The 18,944-nt window shown below is 38.7% G+C and overlaps 1 protein-coding gene across 8 annotated transcripts in view; it reads right to left on the bottom strand.

The window, feature by feature from the left end:
* The window catches only part of NLGN4X (neuroligin 4 X-linked), a 165,504-nt gene that overhangs the window by 133,444 nt on the left and 13,116 nt on the right, over nt 1-18,944 (bottom strand). For 4 of the 8 annotated variants that reach the window (XM_083437763.1, XM_083437764.1, XM_083437768.1 and 1 more), the window contains exon 2: nt 8,940-9,024. The exons of the other annotated variants lie outside the window; for them this stretch is intronic. The gene's annotated coding sequence lies outside the window, so the exon portion shown is untranslated. The remainder of the gene's footprint in view (nt 1-8,939; nt 9,025-18,944) is intronic. 8 annotated transcript variants of the gene reach the window in all.

Below are 18,944 nucleotides of genomic sequence, written 5' to 3'. Positions count from 1 at the left end.
TCAGTCTGAGTAAGAATAGGAAGTTAAATGGACTCATAGTTTTCCCAGTAAGGCAGCTCCCAGGTTACTATTCAAATAGCAAGCAGAAAGGAGATTAAGGCATTGTCATTTCAGTGACAGAAGATCCGGTTCTTTATCCTTTTCAATCTAGAATGGATGAAGACTAAAAATGATCAATTACAGAATGAAATCCAGTATTTCAGAAGTGGTGCCAAAATGAGAATGGGTCTTTTCTGTATGATATATTTCACTACAAAATGGAAAATACAGTAGAAATGCAATTTAATTAGATGAGCAGAGGCTTAGAATCCTGTCTTATTCCCCCAACAGGAAAGGAAAACAGATAATAAGGGAAGTAAGACAGAATTTTATTATTCATGGCAAGTCCCTAGTAAGAAAACATGCTGTCTCAGTGCTTTTCTGTAATAACAGAGCTAAACCTGTTAAAATGATTTGCTTGACAGCCCCTATCATCCAGCCAAACACATAAAATTTAAAAATGTCTTCCAGTGCTTAATTACATTTTTGCACATCAATGAGCTTTCAGAATTTTAACTCAATTCAGCATCTTTGTTCCAGAAGAAGAAGGAGTCAGAAAACAAAAATAATATTCAGGAGGAAAATATTCTCTTTCCCCACAAAAAAAAACACAAGGACATGTGCCTATGCACATGTACACACACACAGCCATTTGTTGAAACTTTCAACAAGTGCTATCCAGAAGAAACATTCCTACAATAAGGATCATACAGACAGCTTTTGGTAACAGTCCAGTTAACAGAACTTCTGCAGCCAACCACCCTCCTTAGTAATGAATAGCTGAAGGTACCAGGTTCAGTCCCAAGTGGTAAAAGACTTGATTTTGTTAACTGATAATAGATTTTGTGATTGTAAAGAGTTTTAAATGTTCATAAGTACTAATGAAAATATATTTGTTGTGGTTAGACCTGGATGAATATTTCCTGGGAGATCAACTGATTATATAAACAAAACACTGAGCATGTTTAGGCATCTTACTTTGTTTTCATGTGTCATCATTTTTAAGTTTTATTATGCTCCAGGGCCTAATTCAGAAGGAGTCAGCTGGACCAGATGCAGTAGACTGTGGCATTTTCTTTACTAGACAAATCTACTGAATTATCACTTTCTGAAACCGTTTTGAAATTCACACCTATCTGAATTTTGCAATGCAGTTCTCCAACAAAGCAATGCTTACAAAAAATGCATATATTATGGGGAGGTGTGCACAAAAAGAAATATATTAGTGAAAGATAACATACCTATAATGCATTATATCAGGGGAAATTACTTGCAAAAATATGTACTTTAGTCAAAACTGCATACAAATTTGTGTTTATTATGAGAAATCTGCATTAAAATGCTGATGAATTTTCATTAGATTTTAAAAAATAATCATAATCATAATCCCAGATTGCTGTGGAAATTTGGAGAACTGAATTCATAATTGGGGGAAAAATGATAAACAGACAACTGAAATTGACAGGTCCATCCATCCCTAGCCACAATAGACGCCTGGCAGAATGCATTCACAAGGAAAATCAGAAGCTCTGCAGTCCTGAACTAGGTGGATTAAAAAAAAAGAAATTATCTGGCATCGTTTTTCTATACTATTTAGTGCTTTAGGTTTCTGGCCCCTTCCCAGCATCCTTTAGGATTCTTTATAATCTAACAAAACCTTATAACTTTTTTTTTCTTGGCATGCCCTGTAACACAGTGCTCTAGGCAATAATATTTATTTTCTTCATTGCTCAGTGTCACTAAATCCAATAGCCCGTAGCAGTTGGCTGAAACTAGGCAGTGGACAAAAATAACACTTACATTAATCTCCAAAGCTGGTATGAACAAAGTACATGACTCATAGGAGCATGAGTGGCACAATATGGCTCCGATACAAAGAGGTCAAGCGTACACACAGAATTCTAATGGGTGCATATTTTCCTATTCTCTTTGTTGTTTAGGGCAGCTATGCTTATGCAATGGAATCTTTGCACATAGGTGCCTATGTAAATGGGTAGTTTAGCACAGGAGCTCTGTGTGCACATTTCTGAATTTTATTCACTTAGGGTGCCTCCAGACCATTCCTATTTTTCAGGAAGGATTCAATGGCATACTGTAGCTTTAGATTTTTTTCAATTGAAGTGGATTAAGTGGTTGTTAACCAGTGCAACTTTTTGTGGTTTGGAAAGTGATGGGAAAATAAATTTAAAAGTGTGGGATGAAGAAATAATTAATGGGATCCCAACCAGGATGCGTGCAGAATGAATATTCATTGTCATATAACTACCCTGTAAATGAATCAGAATGAATGTTTAATAAAGACCAAATTTATTGTGCAAGCAAGTCAGGATGAGTGCTGAACAAACAGTTTGTCTGGAGGAGCTCTTACTCTTTTTAATTCATCATGTTTGCATATCGTGTTTCCCCTAAGGGCAAATGATTTGTGTTTGTCCCATTTTAAACATACAACATTCTTATGAAATAGCTTCAACAGAGAGATAATAACTAGCTCAAAATAATTCAATACGCATCATGGTTGAGCAGGAACTCAAACCCAGGCTACCATAGTCCCAAGTATTTCTAGCATCTTTAAAGGCATTTATAAATTGCTTAATATTTCAAAAATCTAAGTGGAGTACATTTATGTTAAGAAGTATCAATAAGAAATGCAGTCCGAAACCAATAAAGCAGCAACATAAAACCATGTAAAATAATAAAACAGGTATTAGGGGATTCACATAAAACAGGTCTGATAATACGGGTCAAGGAAAGCTTGGGCAGAGATAAGTCTTCACAACACATCTGCAGCAAGTGATGATTTGTTATGGTTGGGTCTTTCCCACCGAAGCAAGACAACGCTGGCAGCAATTAACTCAGGTTTTATTGCTCAAAACACACAAATCACTCTGGAGCTCAGTCACTCAGCGTCAGCTTCCATGTTTGCTGTTGCTGAGTCTGAGGTACGCCCCTTCCTCCTCCCACTTTTAAAGCTCCACTTACGCTTCCTTTCCTGTTCACACCTTTCATTAATCTTTGCAAGCCTACACCTGGGGATGGGTAATTCCCAGTATCGCTCCCCATGAGTCTGAGCTACAGCTGTCAGTCTGCATCTTCTCCTTTGAACTCCCCTTCCCTTCTCCTTGTTCTCAGCACTCTCCTTGTTCTCTGGCTTCTACTGCAAATTGGCTCCTCCTCCCCCTTCTGCATTCCTGTCTAATTACCTCCACCTGTCTCTCCACACTCTCCCCCTCTGTCAGCAATGGAACGCAGCTGACATAATTGTTACTTTGTGTATGGCAGAGGGAAGGGCATTCCACAGAAGAGGGGCAACAGCAGAAAATGCCTGTTTTCAGATCAACATTCTGTGATATTATGAAGGGTCCAGTGCCATGAGTAGAATTTTCCCCAGATGATCTAAGTGATATTAAAGGTCTATGCAGGAATTATTTTAGGTAACCTGGTCCCGAGTTGTTCAGAGTTTTTATGTTAACAAGAGTACTCTAAACCAGACTAGGTAGCTGGTTGGCAACCAATTCAGTTACCTCAGCACAGGTAAAATATGTGGACATCTCAGCAACCTCGCTGAAGCATTCTGCATCAGTTGCAGCTTCCAGTTCTATTTCAAGGGAAGTCCCATTGAGCACATTGCAATTGAAAGGTTACCAGTATAAGGACCACAGTGAGCAAGTTATCTCTGTCCAGCAATGGTTGCTAAAGTCACATAGGGTGCTGTGTGGACATAAGGGTTAACCACGTTCCAAGGGAAGGTGTGCTAGGTACCTCTAGCTAAGAACAATTTGTCTGATTCAGGACAGAAAACACGGTTGTCATGCATCATTCAGCTAGAATGCTAAGTTATGCAAAGGCAATATAGTCACAGAGATAAGTGCTGGTTGTTCTGATTGGTTTTCCCTGAATTATCATACTCTAAATGCCAAGAGAATGCTCTTTTATGGCACAATCAAAACAAATTGGTGACAGAGAAAGTAATTATACTTGGCAATCATAAACAGACATCCCCAGTATATTAATCAGTTAGCAAAGGTACATTTGGAAAATAGTATGGTAGAAGACCCTGCAACATTTTGAAGCCTATTTTGGACAGAGAAATTGGGGCACCATTTCATCCAATTTGTCCTGAGGTGTGTGGATAATTCTTCAACGGTTTCTCACAGTAAATAATGTCAAAATTAACACTGACAGTGGAACGGCTTAGCTGTCCCCCACCCTCCATTGTTTTTTGTTTTGTTTTTTTGGTTTGGTTTGGTTTGGTTTCTTGGCTGCTGCAAATGTTTTGACATGCTGGCAATCATTTTCCATAATCCACAATGCCTGGTGTTCTTCTGGGGTATTGGAGGTGGGGATGAAATTGTGGTCACCACAAAAAATGTTGCTGTATATTCAGCAAAGTGGCCTTTCAGGGATAGTGAGAAAAAGCAAGGTACCAGAAACATTCTCAGGAAAAATAACCTCAGAGAAATTTGGGTTTAGCTCCAGGTTGGTTGGTAGGTTTCTGGGCCTGCTAATCATGTGTTTTGTGTTCTTACCCTTGGAGTTTCATTTGGCCTCGTCATCATACAGATCCTGCTTCATAACTAACAGACCAGCCAGGATTTGGCATTTGTAGAGAATAGCCTGCAATGGGGAGGTGATGCCCATTTGGCTCCTGCCTCCCTGCTTCTCAGTTGCTATGCTGCCATGTGCTTTGCAGCATGGGGGGTGGGGGTGAGAATCGGTTGCGCAATTTTTAATCAGCTTCCTCAAAGCTTGGAAAGTCTTCTTCTCGTTAGCTGTTATTGCTCCAATAATTTCTGGAATCCCAGCATGTTACTGGTCACAAAATGGCTGAAACACCATTTGTTAGGGTCATTTCCCTCTATGCTTTCCCACAGTCAAGCTGGAGGACAATTATTTCTGCCATCAACACAGAATTCAGGAGAACTGACAAGTTTGCTACTGGGGCCTCTAAGAGTGCAACTAATTCCTACAGACATTTGGATCATGAAAGTGACCACATGTGTTTATAGGTTGCCAGCAGCAGGATATCCAACTAACGGCGGTGTTCTTCGGACAGCATGAACTCAAGCCAGGCTCAGATATGCCTAAAGAATTTGCCACAATGTGTTTCCAGTGTTAATTAATTCCCAAATGAAATGTTTTGATATCCAGTAAAATAGGCCAACATTTAGGCTTTCCAGACTCTGCACTGCACTTGATGGCATGTGGAGTGGCTTTCCATTGCTATCTTCAATTATACATCTCATTGCTAGCACTGTATTTCATGGCAGAAACAACCTATATGTGGTATTTGATTTGACTTAAATGCATTAAATGAAAATTCAGTAATGTCTGTTAGCTTTTAGCTTTTAGCTATTGCACCATTTGATAATAAAACCTACACATTCCCATTCCTGATGCTCCTTAGACAAGGGGGGGGGGTGAAACCATATAATCTCAGGGATAGTACTGTTTTAGGATCCATCTAGAATTTAGCATTTCCCAGAAGAGCTGTGGCATACTTCTGGCAATTCCTTCACTGATGGAAAGCCGGGCTAGGGACCACAGGTTTTTAACCAATATTGTAAAACTGAATAGAGAGTGTGCTTTTCATATAAATAAATATTTTATTGGTGTGTTGCATTTACTTATTTAAAATTATTAAGAGGACAGAGATATGACTGAGCAGTCTGAAAGCCTGTGTTGGACAGAAATTCCAAAAACAACAACATGAAGATCTTTATTAAGAGATATAGTACTGGTCACAATTCCCATCTTCCTCTTACTACTGCAACCTGTCCATTTGTTTTGGACAAATGAGGCAAAACTGATGAAGCAGAATTCTTCAAACAGACCAAATATAGACCTTCAGATTCACCACAACCTGAAAATATGCACAACCTATGCAAACATAGGCAACTTTGATGATGAGAATGAGATGCCAAATTATATGATTGATTTTTTTTTTAAAAAATGTAAATACAAACAGTTTGACTATTATATTGCAAGAACACTGTGGAATGTTTTCTGCTGAAAAAGAAACTCTCTACCTTCCTGATTTACCAAACAGCTGTAACATTTTCTTTTAGGGCACCAATTAGCATAATTGAGGTGGATTGCTTACATTTGGCATGGAAATAGACTGATGCAGTTATGTCTCATCAGTTAAAATCATTTTATTGCACTGCTTTGTTCCAGCAGCACTCAAAGTTTGGAGATCAAAAAACATTTTGTCATACATGATGTGACAAATCAATGTTTATGAACTTCTCTAAGTAAACTGAACAATTTTAAAATTACTCACATTATCCCCCACCAAACATCATCGCCCTCAGTGAAGATAAATGAGTTGTTATGAACATTTAACAATGTTGCGGGTGGGGAAGTCACAGCCTGCAAAGTTTTAATTCTTAAGTATTTGTCACAGTTTGATAGGTACCATTAAAACATGTCTATATTCCACATTTCCCCTCCATCCCTAACATGAGTGATTTCCAACAACATTAAGGTCAACTTAGATAACCTGTTTGAGGATATACCTTAATTTAAGCCACCTTCATGCCAAAAGAACAGTGATCAGTACTTCCAAAGTTGCATAAACCATTTCTGCAGGACCCATCTGCTATGACTTATTGTGAACACTGGATGGTAGATATAGGGGTTTAACCTTTCTTCTATTTTCCTTTCAGTGCATAGAACCAAGTCTAGAAAGCCAATCCAGAGTAGAAAGCGAATCCACATACGAAAGGCTGTTTCCATGCATCAAGGCATTTGCCTTCATGCGTTTGCCTTAGAATTCCTTTGGACACTGAAAGAGGCAGCCACATTTATCTAGCAAATGCAGGTCTCTATATACAGAAACTTAATATTTGCTTATGATGGATTCATTGCAAGTCACCATCACCAACCAGTTTCATAACACTGTCTTTAGTGATTAGAATTTTCTGTCACTATTGCTATGTGCTCCAAATAAAATAGGGCTACTGTAAAGTCTCTGAGTAACACAGATACACTAAACTATGGAGATATTAGAAGTCTGGGTGCATAGACCACCAGAGAAATTTAAATTAAATTTCTAGAGTTTAGAGTGGATACTTGGATGGATCCTAAAACCAGTCTTTGCTCATGGAAAGGTAACGCTCCACTCACAAAAGGGATTTGCTGTTTATGAGAGTGTACTGTTTCTGATGGAAATAGCTGTTCCATGAGTGGAAGAGCATGTCTGGATCCAACCTTCCCCAATCCATCATCTCCTTAAAAAAACAAGCAAACAAAATATTATTATGTGTAATGTGGCTTTACCTTAGCAGAAAAAAGATGGGGGGGTTGCCACCCAAAAGCAGCTTGTGGAAGTGATTTCCACCAAGGCAATGTCACCATAAAGGACAACCGAATAGTGTTAAAAGCACCGATAAATATTTCAAACTGCTTCATATACCAACTGGGAGAAACTCCAGATGTTGCCAAACTACAGCTTTCATCACCCAGGTATCAGAGCCAATAGTCAAGCATGGTGAGAGCCATGAGAGTAATGCTTATAATCACATCCTAAGATAGACCAATCTTATGATCACCATAGGGTGCAAATAAAAAAAAAGGTATAATAATGCCTTGCCTGAAGACCACCTAGTGAGCTTGTGGGTAAGATGAGATTTGACTCACAGATTTCACAATTCATACATTATACCAGCACTCCATAATTCTAGTTTTTATAAGCCCACCCAGCCTCATCTTTGCCTTGAAAAAGATTATTATCTTACATAGCTTACAAGTAATTCATGAGACTACATACTCTTGATAGGGCAGGTTCTCTTTGGCAGCCATTAATTTATAATTTAAGGAACCACAACCAAGTATATTCTATGTCTAAGCAACAACATTCAATTAATAGTTGTAATTTGCCCTGATGCCCTCATTTATTATTGCTGCTGCTTCTTTTTTAAAAAAAGAAGTTCACAGTTGTCTCCTGGTCTCACTGACCCACCGTAAATTTTTAAATGCACAATTCAGCTTGTTTTGCTCTCTTTTCTGCTTAGATCAGTTCATTTCACGCTCACAGCCTCTGAGCCACTGCATCTATTAATGGAAGCCCTGTCACTAGCAATAATAGCAGCTATGTCTCAGAACATATCACCCCCATCTGTGTCACCAATATATAGACCTATCAAAATCAAAAGCTTTACTTACAGCCACCACAATAATACACTAATACCAAATGTTCTCATGGGCATTATTTTTTTGCTTGTTTGAGCTTAGCTAAACAAGGAATAGGACTACCCCAATTTTCTTTTATTGCACAGTATCATAAAATCAATAAAATGATAACAACAAGAAAACCATTGGAAAAGAGGAGGAGAAAATAAGGGGGGACAGACACAATATCTTGACCTTTTTCATCCTTTAGATAAAACAACCTAAAAACTTCAGAGAAGGAACTAGTCCACAATGAGATCAAGGCCCTGAATTATATAGTGGTTTAATCTACAACTCCTACACTACTTCCATGGAATGTCCAGTTCAGCATCTATGACCAGATACTATAGTCATGAAAATAGTGCCTTTCAAAAACCATATGAGAAAGAATCAAAGACACATAATCTCTGATATAAAAAGTTCAGAGCCGAGTAGAGGATTTTGAGTAAAGTTTCTTTTATTATATTACAGAATAAGTGTAAATAACCAAAGGGAAATGTTGCCAGATATATAGTATGCATGATTATTTACACACACACCCAAAAAAATCAGAAATCCCCTAACATCTCTGTACCGTGATCCTGACACTCTCAGCACCATCCAGAGGTGCTTTTTACCAAATCAAAGAGGTAGAATATTCAGTTATGTCTCATCTGCTTTGACTCCTGAATAAGTGAAAATGATTAAAATGTTAACTGGGTTTTAGGGAGGACTACTATAAAAATGCTTACCAACAGCCTTGCAGCTTTAGAAGCCTTCAAATTCTATCTGTGTGAGGTAGCATGATGCCATTTTAGATGTTAACACATTTTTCCCCTGTCGGAAACAGAAAGAGGTAGAGATTGCCCTTCAGTAAAAGAAATGACAACACGCCATCTTAAATTAATATGCCCACACTACTTTTTCTCCATTTTAAAAAACTTTCTATGAAGGTCAGGATGCCTCCAAATGTTATTTATCAAGGACTCAATCATGATCATGCTTTTAAATTTCATTTCACTCTTCCTTTCTCTCAGAATACCTGGACATTATTAAGGTTTAGTCCTCCCACCATTCCTGCCATTGCCCATGCTAGTTGATGCTGATGGAAGTTGAGTTCAACAGGTTCCTTGCTCTACAGCATTTTGTGTAAGGCACGCATGCTATAAGCATGCAGGCATATGGTTTCTAAGCCAAAGTGATTTCCTTGTAATCATACATAATATTCTGTTCCTAACTTCCAGGTTGTTTTTTAATCCTTGGAAGACAGTATGCCTGAAGCTCTTGGTTCTTATATCCTATGTGCTTTAAGGTTCCCAGTGTAGATTATACAAGCCACATAGCCCAAAGCAGATCTATAGACAGTAACAAATTAAATTGTTATATGTAGTTTATAACTTATGTTTATTCAAGCAATGTTTGTCTGAAGTGAGTCATTAGACATACATAACTTGAGACACTGTGACAACTTACTTTGTCATTGTTTTACATTATTTCTGCTTTTTCTGAACTCTTCTTGATCACCAGCTTGTAATTTTTAAGCTTTCTGACTTTTATTTAATCTGCACATCCCTACTTAACCAAATTGACCTTTGCTGACCATTTGCAGTACTTATTTAGACTTAATCTGCATGAGTTTCAATTGCTCTCTTCTCAACAATCTCAACATGATAAGCATACATAAGAAGCATATGTATGCACAAAGAAAATTTCTATGTCAAGTGACAAAGTGGGGTTGAATTCTCATATTCTAAGAATTGTACAAAATGCTAAAAAGTAGAAGAGATTTCTTGTCTATTTTACATTTTTGAAGGAAACCAGTGAAGTCGATTAGCACACTATGCTTAACCAAACCAATGGGCCAGTTTATACATCAATCATAGTTTAATCAATCATGGCTTATTAACATGAGAATCAGGCAAACATACTCTCGCTCACTTGTTCCCCCTGCCTTTTATGTGCCAGCTTCAACTCTGCTGCCTTGCTTTCTTGAAATTACAGTTATATTCAAACCAGGAAACTGTACTGTAATCTTGGGTTGCCAACTAACAAAGGAAACTAGGGTCTGAGTTTACTGAGGCTATAAATATGAAGCATTTAGTGACTCACTTATATGTTGAAGGCAACAGGCCCCAATCCAAAGCACACTGAGCTGTATTCACAAGGGGAAATGGACTAGGTTTTCTCCTCAGTTATTAAATTGGGATAAGATTTAAGTAATCTAAGTCAACGACAAGGTCAGTGAAAATTATTTTATGTATTTAGCTGTTAAATAAATAAAATAAATTGCAGGAGCCTTTGACTTATGCTACCCAAACCTCCACTATTGAAAGCTAGTTTGCCAATATGTTATCTTCTTATTTGTATATAGTTATCCCAGTTACCTCTGATGAATACAAATCCTATATGATCCAAGTTTAAAAATTTCTAACCAGCTTCCCATGTCTAAAGATGTTGAGCTAGTTTCTGCAAGTGCCCTTGAAATCCACACAAACAGCCAAACACAACCCAAATATACTAATATGGGGCTGTGGTTTTGTTTTGTTTTGTTTTGTTTTGTTTTGTAGACACTAAATATTAGCCTGTCCTTTCAGAGGCCTATTTGAGGAATCACATCAATGACAATAAAACAACCTGAAAAATCCCTTCCATGTAGCTAGACTTCACTACTTTGGACAGCTCCCTACGCCACACGATTGATTATATTGTTTTAGCAAGCAATATAAAAAGGTAACTAATATAACACAGCAGATCAATAGTAAAGACAAAATAAAAGGTTACTCAAAACAACAATAATCTAGCAAGAATAAATTAACAACCAAGACACTATTTACTATGCAGAATAATCCAATAACAAGCCATTATCTTCAGTTTTTATAGTTGATGAATATTGAAAGAGATGCAATTAGCCTAATCACAGCAAATGCTAAAATATTACCACTAACTAACACACAAACCCACAGCAGTATTTGTTGGCTTACAAATGTTCAGGCGATCTACATGAGTTACAAGTCGGAACCAAACAGGTGTAAGTCCTCCTGACTTAAACTTAACTAGAGCAACTAATCATTAGTGGGTCAATTTTGCCATAAAATAAATATATCCCAAACTTTAACTAAATACCACATGTAGTTAGTATGTTACTATACTTTCCTACAAAACAAAAAAGAGGAAAATTTGTACATCGGCAAGCAAGTATTGTAAGATTATTTAATAAAAGATCCTCTGGGTTTCTCCTATTCTGGGACAGATAATATAAAATTATTAAAGTAGCTTTCAAATCTGTTATGGATACCCTTCATTCTTTTAGAAGTTTCTTAGTGAAATTTCCAGCACTGTAGGACAGATTTGTGGTGTTGATTGCTCAGTGCTTAACCTGAACCCAGTTTCTGCCACAGTTTCTTCCTTTTTTAATTTGGGAAGATAGGCACTGAAGTGCAGAGCCCAAAACTGCAGATGAATTAAGGAGTATCACCTGTAATAGCTAAACAAGTATCAGAAGCAAGTTGACAGGATTAGCTCATGACTCCTCTCAGCACACGCAATTGTTGTTTCAACAACCTGAAGATCAATCGATACCATTGCAATTCAAAGCAACGGTATACACAACAAAACTAATTTAAGGGAAAGCACCTTAGATTTTTCTCATATTTTTCCTTTGGATCAATATAGCTTGACTGGCAGATCAAGGACCTTATAAGTCGGAAGTGTAATGTTGGTTCAGCACGGAGAAACGCACTGCAGATGAATCGTGACTTTGAGATTTAAGATTTGGTGCTAAGCTAGTGTTTAAGATAAAAGCATAGCTCTGAATTGTTCGCCTGTTCGGGGGGGGGGGGGGTTTGGGGGACAATTTCTGCTAACTCCCCCTTCCACATGCAATCTTTTGGCAGTGTTTTATTTAATATAATTTGAATTCTATGGAATACAGTAAAATGCAATATAAGAAATATAAAAAACATTAACAATACAATTAAAAACCATGGTATCTAGCACACTGTATTACAATTGCTACCACAGGGATAAAAATAATACATGACCCATCAAGACTATTGGCAATTTTCAAGTGGTTTGAGAACCACTGATTACACAATTATAAATGGGACATCCACCTTAGCCGGATTAAGAGGTTTGGATAAAAAAGAAAGGACAGGGCTAGAGGGAATGGGAAAGCAGTTCAAAGAGCACAAACCTTTTGCATATATGTAGTTCTTTAATAAATCATTTTATATCTACAGTGACCAGCTCCTCATTACAGACAAAATGAAAAAGAAATATAAGGGATGGGAAACTGTGGCAAAAGGATGGAATGTCTCACGGCCCCAGCAAAGCTGAAACTCATTGGCAATGCAGCAGAATACTGGGGGGGTGTGTGTGTGTGTGCAGAAATCCATTATCTATATAAAAGCCAGAGAAAGCAAGTTTCTCATAGGCATCTGGTTGGCCACTGTGAGAACAGGATCCTGGGCTAGATTGGCCACTGGCCTAATCCAGCAGGGCTCTTCTTATGTTCTTAATGGGTGAAAAAGATGTTCCTGGGGAGAGAGAGATAGGGACATATACCACAGCACCATAGCATGCCGCTAAGCTGGTAGGAACAGGCTAATTTTCAGTAGTTCTAAACAAATTTAAGTGGCACCTCAGGGCCCAACAAGAAGGCAAACAAATAGAATTCCTTACGAACCTTAAACTGGTGGGCCAGCCATGAAACTTTGAGGCCCTAGGTCACTAATTAAGTATTTGATAGTGTTGGGACTTTCAGATTGTAAACTTTTAAAATATATAACTCCTGGGAGACCATGATCTGATTTCAGAAACGATAATCAACTTGAATGATTTACTTTTATAGTAGAGAGCAGAATGCAAGATTTAAGAGGGAATGAATTCCAAATGTTTCAACTGAAGCAGTAAGTGCAGGAGGAAGCCCAAAGTCACCCAAGCATGGCAGGGTCAGGCTTTTGCAGAAGGAGAATTCCCAGAGGGAAGGAATCTAGATGAACAAGAAATGGGTGCACACATCAGAATGGGACCACCACAGGTCTCTGGATCCAGAGTCCATAAAGATAAGTGAACACAGCGTGGAGGCAGTCACAGATATAGAAAGTGTCCAGCCATAGGTAAGTGTTGCAATGTATACAGATAATGAAACTATAGCAAAAGCAGGCTACCAACAGGAAGAATTCTACATCTGTACCTTGGTATCAACAGACCAGAGAAATAGACAATTCCCTTAGAAACAAATGGGACTGGAGTTTAATACAAGTTGGATACTTAAGCCAAGGCAAATGTGATCTTGGATGTAGTTTCTCAAAATGTCCTTCAAGAGAGAGAGAGAGAGAGAGAGAGAGAGAGAGAGAGAGAGAGAATGAGAGAAAAACCTGTGGGGGTTATAACCAAAAATGTAAGACTGAGGACTTACAATGAGACAGTAATTCCTCACAGAGATATCTGTGAGTTGGAGATGATATGCCAAGATCAGGGGTCATTTTATTTGTGGCAGTATATGGAAACATAGAACCAGTGCTGAGGCGATAAACATGCCTTGCTCTGGGACTAATTAGAGGACTGCCATGGTAAGCCAAGTGAACACAAAACTGAATTTTTTAAATAAAGATTTTGAGGGTATATGTAAGATAGACAGTGTATAAAATCCAAATAATAGAGCTAAATAACCCCTTGCAAAGTTCTTTGACTTTTTAATATGTTAGCTCAAAGAAACATTACCAGACCAAGGGCTACAGATAGCTCCATAGAGGGCATCAACCATCAAAAGCATGCCTCCTCTCCAAGACAGAATATTAACATTATGGTTTCTAGGCATAGTTAACTTTGTAGGTAGATCAAAATCCAAACTGAAAACACTTTAGTGAGAAACTGTTTAACAGAAGACTTACAACCACTATGGACCCCTGTGTTACCATCAAGATAACTCAGAGTTCTTGTTCATTACTTATTGCTGTTCTGAAAGAATAGGGAATAGGCAATAGAAGTATTAAGCAGAATAGAAAGGCTACTGTTCATGCACCTCTGCTTTACAATGGTGACTTGGACAACCTAAAGGAGGGAGTGTTCATGTCAAGGGCATCCTACAAGGTGAGTTTTGGAAACCTGACCCCAACACTGTATATCACTAATTTTTACTTGACACCTAAAAGCAAGCAAGAATGTAGCCAAACTTCCTTCCGTCAGAATGCACTTCTATACATAGCTGTCACCTTTCCCCTTTTTAAAAGAGAGATTCCCTTATTCCGAATAGGATTCATCGCAAGAAAAGGGAAAAGTTGACAGCTATGCTTCTATAACTGTGGTGATACCATTGAGAAAGCTGTTGTATAGCCTGCAGAATGGGATAGAGATTGCTACTGTGCCCCTGGCAAGCTAGCTATAAACAGGGAACCAGAAAATCTACATCATCCAAGCCCTTTTCCTGTGGCTAACATGCAATATGTGTCTATGTATGTGAGTGAGTGAACACGTCCTTAAAATGACATAGATAAGGAAACAAATCAAACCATCTTTGGTGAAGAAGTGTAGATTTGTATCTTTGACTTCAAAAGGGTACAGGAATCCCCAAAGGGACTTCAATTTGATTGTAAGAATGGCTGCAGAAGCAGATAAATGTCTAAGAAAGGATGTTCCAATAGATGCACCGGAACTACCACTGCAAAGCATAACACTGTACCAGTGCTGCAAGGTTATCATGCTAGTACTGCAGAAAGATGTGCCAGCACAATAATTTTGAATCAGAATGCTACCAGAGTTATTTCAACAAATGGCATTCCAGCAATAAGGCTTGCCAAGCATGCCCATGTTCCTTTAACTGAAATTCTTAAGGACATTCAGAGGCTTGAACACAGCCAAGTTTGGTTTGAAAAGCTTTCCCCTGCTTTTCCCATCTCAGAAACTTCTTTTTTTTTCAAACTTCCTTTAGTTTCACCAGTGGCTCTGCTGGAAGGTGAAGTTCCGAAGCAGGTTCGTGTTGAAATCGGATCAAATCTTTATTGTTACAGTCAATGTGCAGCATGCAGTCTTTTGTTAGGTGGATTAATGCTGTGTGGAAATGGCATTGGGCAGCAGCAGTTTAGTGAAGGGGGGATGTTGTGAGGAGCCTGTGGGAAGGATTGGTCCAAGCTTTGCTGGAAGCCTCACCCTGGTTGCCTAGTGAGACCTTGCCAGATTGGCTTGCACCACATCAGGGTGCAACACTAGGCTACTCCCATGGAATGGGTTTGGCACAATCCAACCCCAGGGGATCCCATTCCACCAGCAAGGAGTGAGTAGAATGATGAACTTCTCCTGGCCCTACTGCCATGCCAACACTTAACCTGCCTGTTGCAGTCAATAAAGATTTGTCCTGATTTCTTCCCAACACCTGGGTTAAAAATGCACCTCCCAGGTCAAACACAAATCTGGACCCACACTTGCAGAATGAAAGGTTGCGATCAGCACAGCACAATGGCTTATTGGTGAATGACCACATTCCACTGGTAAGTATCGTTTTAGCTGATTCAGATCTCACAAAACAAGAACAGTTAAGTGCTTCTCACTCTTGTTTTAATGTTTTGAGGAAAAATGGTGGTGTCCAAAGCAAAACTAGCCAGTATCTACTCCAGGAAATGTTTTGATTCTCTTGTGTTTAGATCACCTCCCCTCCTACCACCAGAAGAATATTTCCTGCAATCTACAAATAAATCTCACCTGAATAATCTTGAGACCAATAGTGGGTCCAACAGTCAAGAGGTTGGTTTCTGTATGTGGGAGAGATGAGAGTGAGGGGCAGATGGGGCTCATCAAACTGGGAAGGTAGTCTATATAGGAGAAGGAAAACACTGATCCAAAATGTTTACTGCCTTGCAGGATATCTTTGGAAGAATCCTACACAAATCTGAGGGGAGTCCCTAAGATGGTTGGATGGTGCCAAGCTGTTGTGAGATGTATTGTAATGTTTTTCTTTGGACCATATCAGTGAGGCTAAGAGGGGGGCCTGGTCGTCTGGGCAACCCAGGACCTCCACACACTGCCTAGGCTTGTGCTGCAAGGAGGTCACTTGGGTGTTGCTAACAGTAGTTTGACTTAACTACCGGAGGTGCACTCCATTGTCTCTTGAGACAGACAAATGTCAGCAACAACAAAATAAAAATTATAGTGACTATTTAACACCAACTTTGAACTGAGAACACCACTGCTTGTCATTTCAATGTGAGAAATTATAATTCATATTTAGTAGTTTTTTTGCAGAATATGTGTGACTAACTTTTTCCATTTGTATTTTAAGAACTCCACTAGAATATTAGAATAGTGGTGTCTAAAGGCTAGATGAATTGCAGAATATCTGCACACACTAATATAGTTTTGTTAAAAATAAAAAAGTTATGAATCTTCATTACATAGATCCTTTAATCACTATAAAATGAATACAGCACTTGAGATTTTATAAATATGTATTCCATGATTAGAAAACCTTACTCCCATCTCATCAGTCCATTGTTCAGTTTTGCAACCCATTATTAAAAATGTAGCACTGACACACTTTTAATTAAAATGAAAAATGGAAGCAGCACAGAATTCCTATGATTCATATAAAAAATAAAAACAGGTGCTTGAGCCTTAAAGAATGTAATTCATTCTGTTCTCATAAAATATGTAAGTGAATATTTGTCTCAGGTAAATGCATACCACCACCCTCATCCATTCAGCGAGGAAAGGGCAGTTCTGAGCTGTACTCTATGTACAGTGGTACCTCGGGTTACATACGCTTCAGGTTACAGAAGCTTCAGGTTACAGACTCCACTAACCCAGAAATAGTACCTCAGGTTAAGAACTTTGCTTCAGGATGAGAACAGAAATCATGCGGTGGCGGTGCGGCAACAGTGGGAGGCCTCATTAGCTAAAGTGGTGTCTCAGGTTAAGAACAGTTTCAGGTTAAGAATGGACCTCCAGAACGAATTAAGTACGTAACCCGAGGTACCACTGCATTTGACCCTTGTATCTCCCTGGCCACCCCTGAATAGCCCAGTTCATTGGTTACTTTCTCATACCATAATGGTGCCAGGTGTATATGAGCCCAAGATGGCTATGAGCATCTGGAACAAAACTTGACGCCAGGAAAATGTTCCTGAAAAGCTGCTAACACCCAGGCACCTAACATTTGTTTACTGCTGTGACAAAATGAATCATCATACATTTAAATCATCATCACGGTGGCAATGACAATAAAGAGTATGATAAATTGTCACAAAAGTCAAACCTTCAGAAGGTGGAGGCATTGTGGGATGGTAGTTCCTGTGTCAGGAAAACTGGCCAACTGCTTGTTCTGAATGGTGTTGCACTCCATCTGAATGAACAGGTTCAGGGTATGGGGGTGCTTGTTCCCAGGGGAGGCAGTGGTGGCCACCAATCAAGATGGTTTTAAAAGTGGATTAGACGTATTCATGCAGGAGAGGACTACTGGTGGCTATTAGCCATAATGGCTATTCCAGAACTAGAGGCAATAATGCCTCTGAATCCCAGTTGGTATAAACCACAGAAGGGGATGGTGCTCTTGTGCTGGAAACCTGCTTCCGGGTTTCCCATGGGAATCTGGTTGGCCAGTGTGAGAACAGGATGTTGGACTAGATGGGCCACCGGCCTGACCCAGAGCCTCTTCTTATATTGAACTTCCAGCACTTACTGAATACTTTTTTCCAGTTGAATTTTTAAATGAATTCTGATTATAACTTAGTCTTATTGTATTGGATCTCCTGTACAATATTTAGAGATGACTGTGATTAAGCGATATGCAGATTGCTGAAATAAATAAAAATTGTGTTTCAGTGCTGAAACAAGATGCATTAAAAAGGATATATGAATACATTCAATGAAACACTTTGTTTGAATGGGAATGTTTTCATAATATCATCAGGGAGGTGTCTATATTAGAAAACAAAGGTTTGACAGACTCGCTCAGACACAATTGAGATATCTCAGGACACGTATCAGGTATTGAATCATAAGTGCCGAAATGATTGCATCAGTCTGTTTGCTTCTGGACGTCATGCAGCTCCAGCCCAGACAGCAGAATCCATTAGACATTTAAATCTAATCAAGTGTTTGCCTACTATTTGGCATGCAAAATATCTTGTTAACAGATGGAGAAATTTGATCTCTCAACCCTCAGGCACTCCTGTCAACGTCGTAGCAGAACATATACATTATGGCAATTTCTATTAGACCCCATCCTGACTCTACCAAAGCATTTCCCAACCATTTCACATTAGGCATAACATTTAAACACAGCAAGCTCAGAATAACTGTTTGCAACACACTGCTGTGGCTCAGCCACTTCTGGGTAATCATGAATGTTTACACTTGTCCACATATAGCTGTTTCTTATAAGAAGCACACATGCAGAACTTTGAACTGAACTGAGTAACCATTTAGCATGACTTCGGATGTGAAATTATTTATTTATTAAGATGCCTCCATAACACCTTTAAACAAAAATGCTCACAGTGTGGTTTATATCAGCATAAGGCAATGCAAAACATAATAAGTGTTGAATAATTCCAATAGAGAGTATAAATACAGCAGGATCAAATGCAAAGTTGCCTTTCTGAAAGCCTGACAAAAATGAGGTTTTTAACCTAGTGTCTAAATGAATATGAGGTGGGGGAAAGAATCATCTCAGTGATGTGATGGAGCCACTACTGTAAAAGCTACAGTATACAACTCATTTTATGTAGGGACCAACATGAGAGGCTCATCTGTTGACCTTAATG

The sequence above is a fragment of the Podarcis tiliguerta genome (assembly GCF_965153285.1).
Source record: "Podarcis tiliguerta genome assembly, chromosome: 4".
NCBI lineage: Eukaryota > Metazoa > Chordata > Lepidosauria > Squamata > Lacertidae > Podarcis > Podarcis tiliguerta.
The sequence above is the reverse complement of the archived record's forward strand: the minus strand, read 5'-3'. Positions and strand labels throughout refer to the sequence as shown.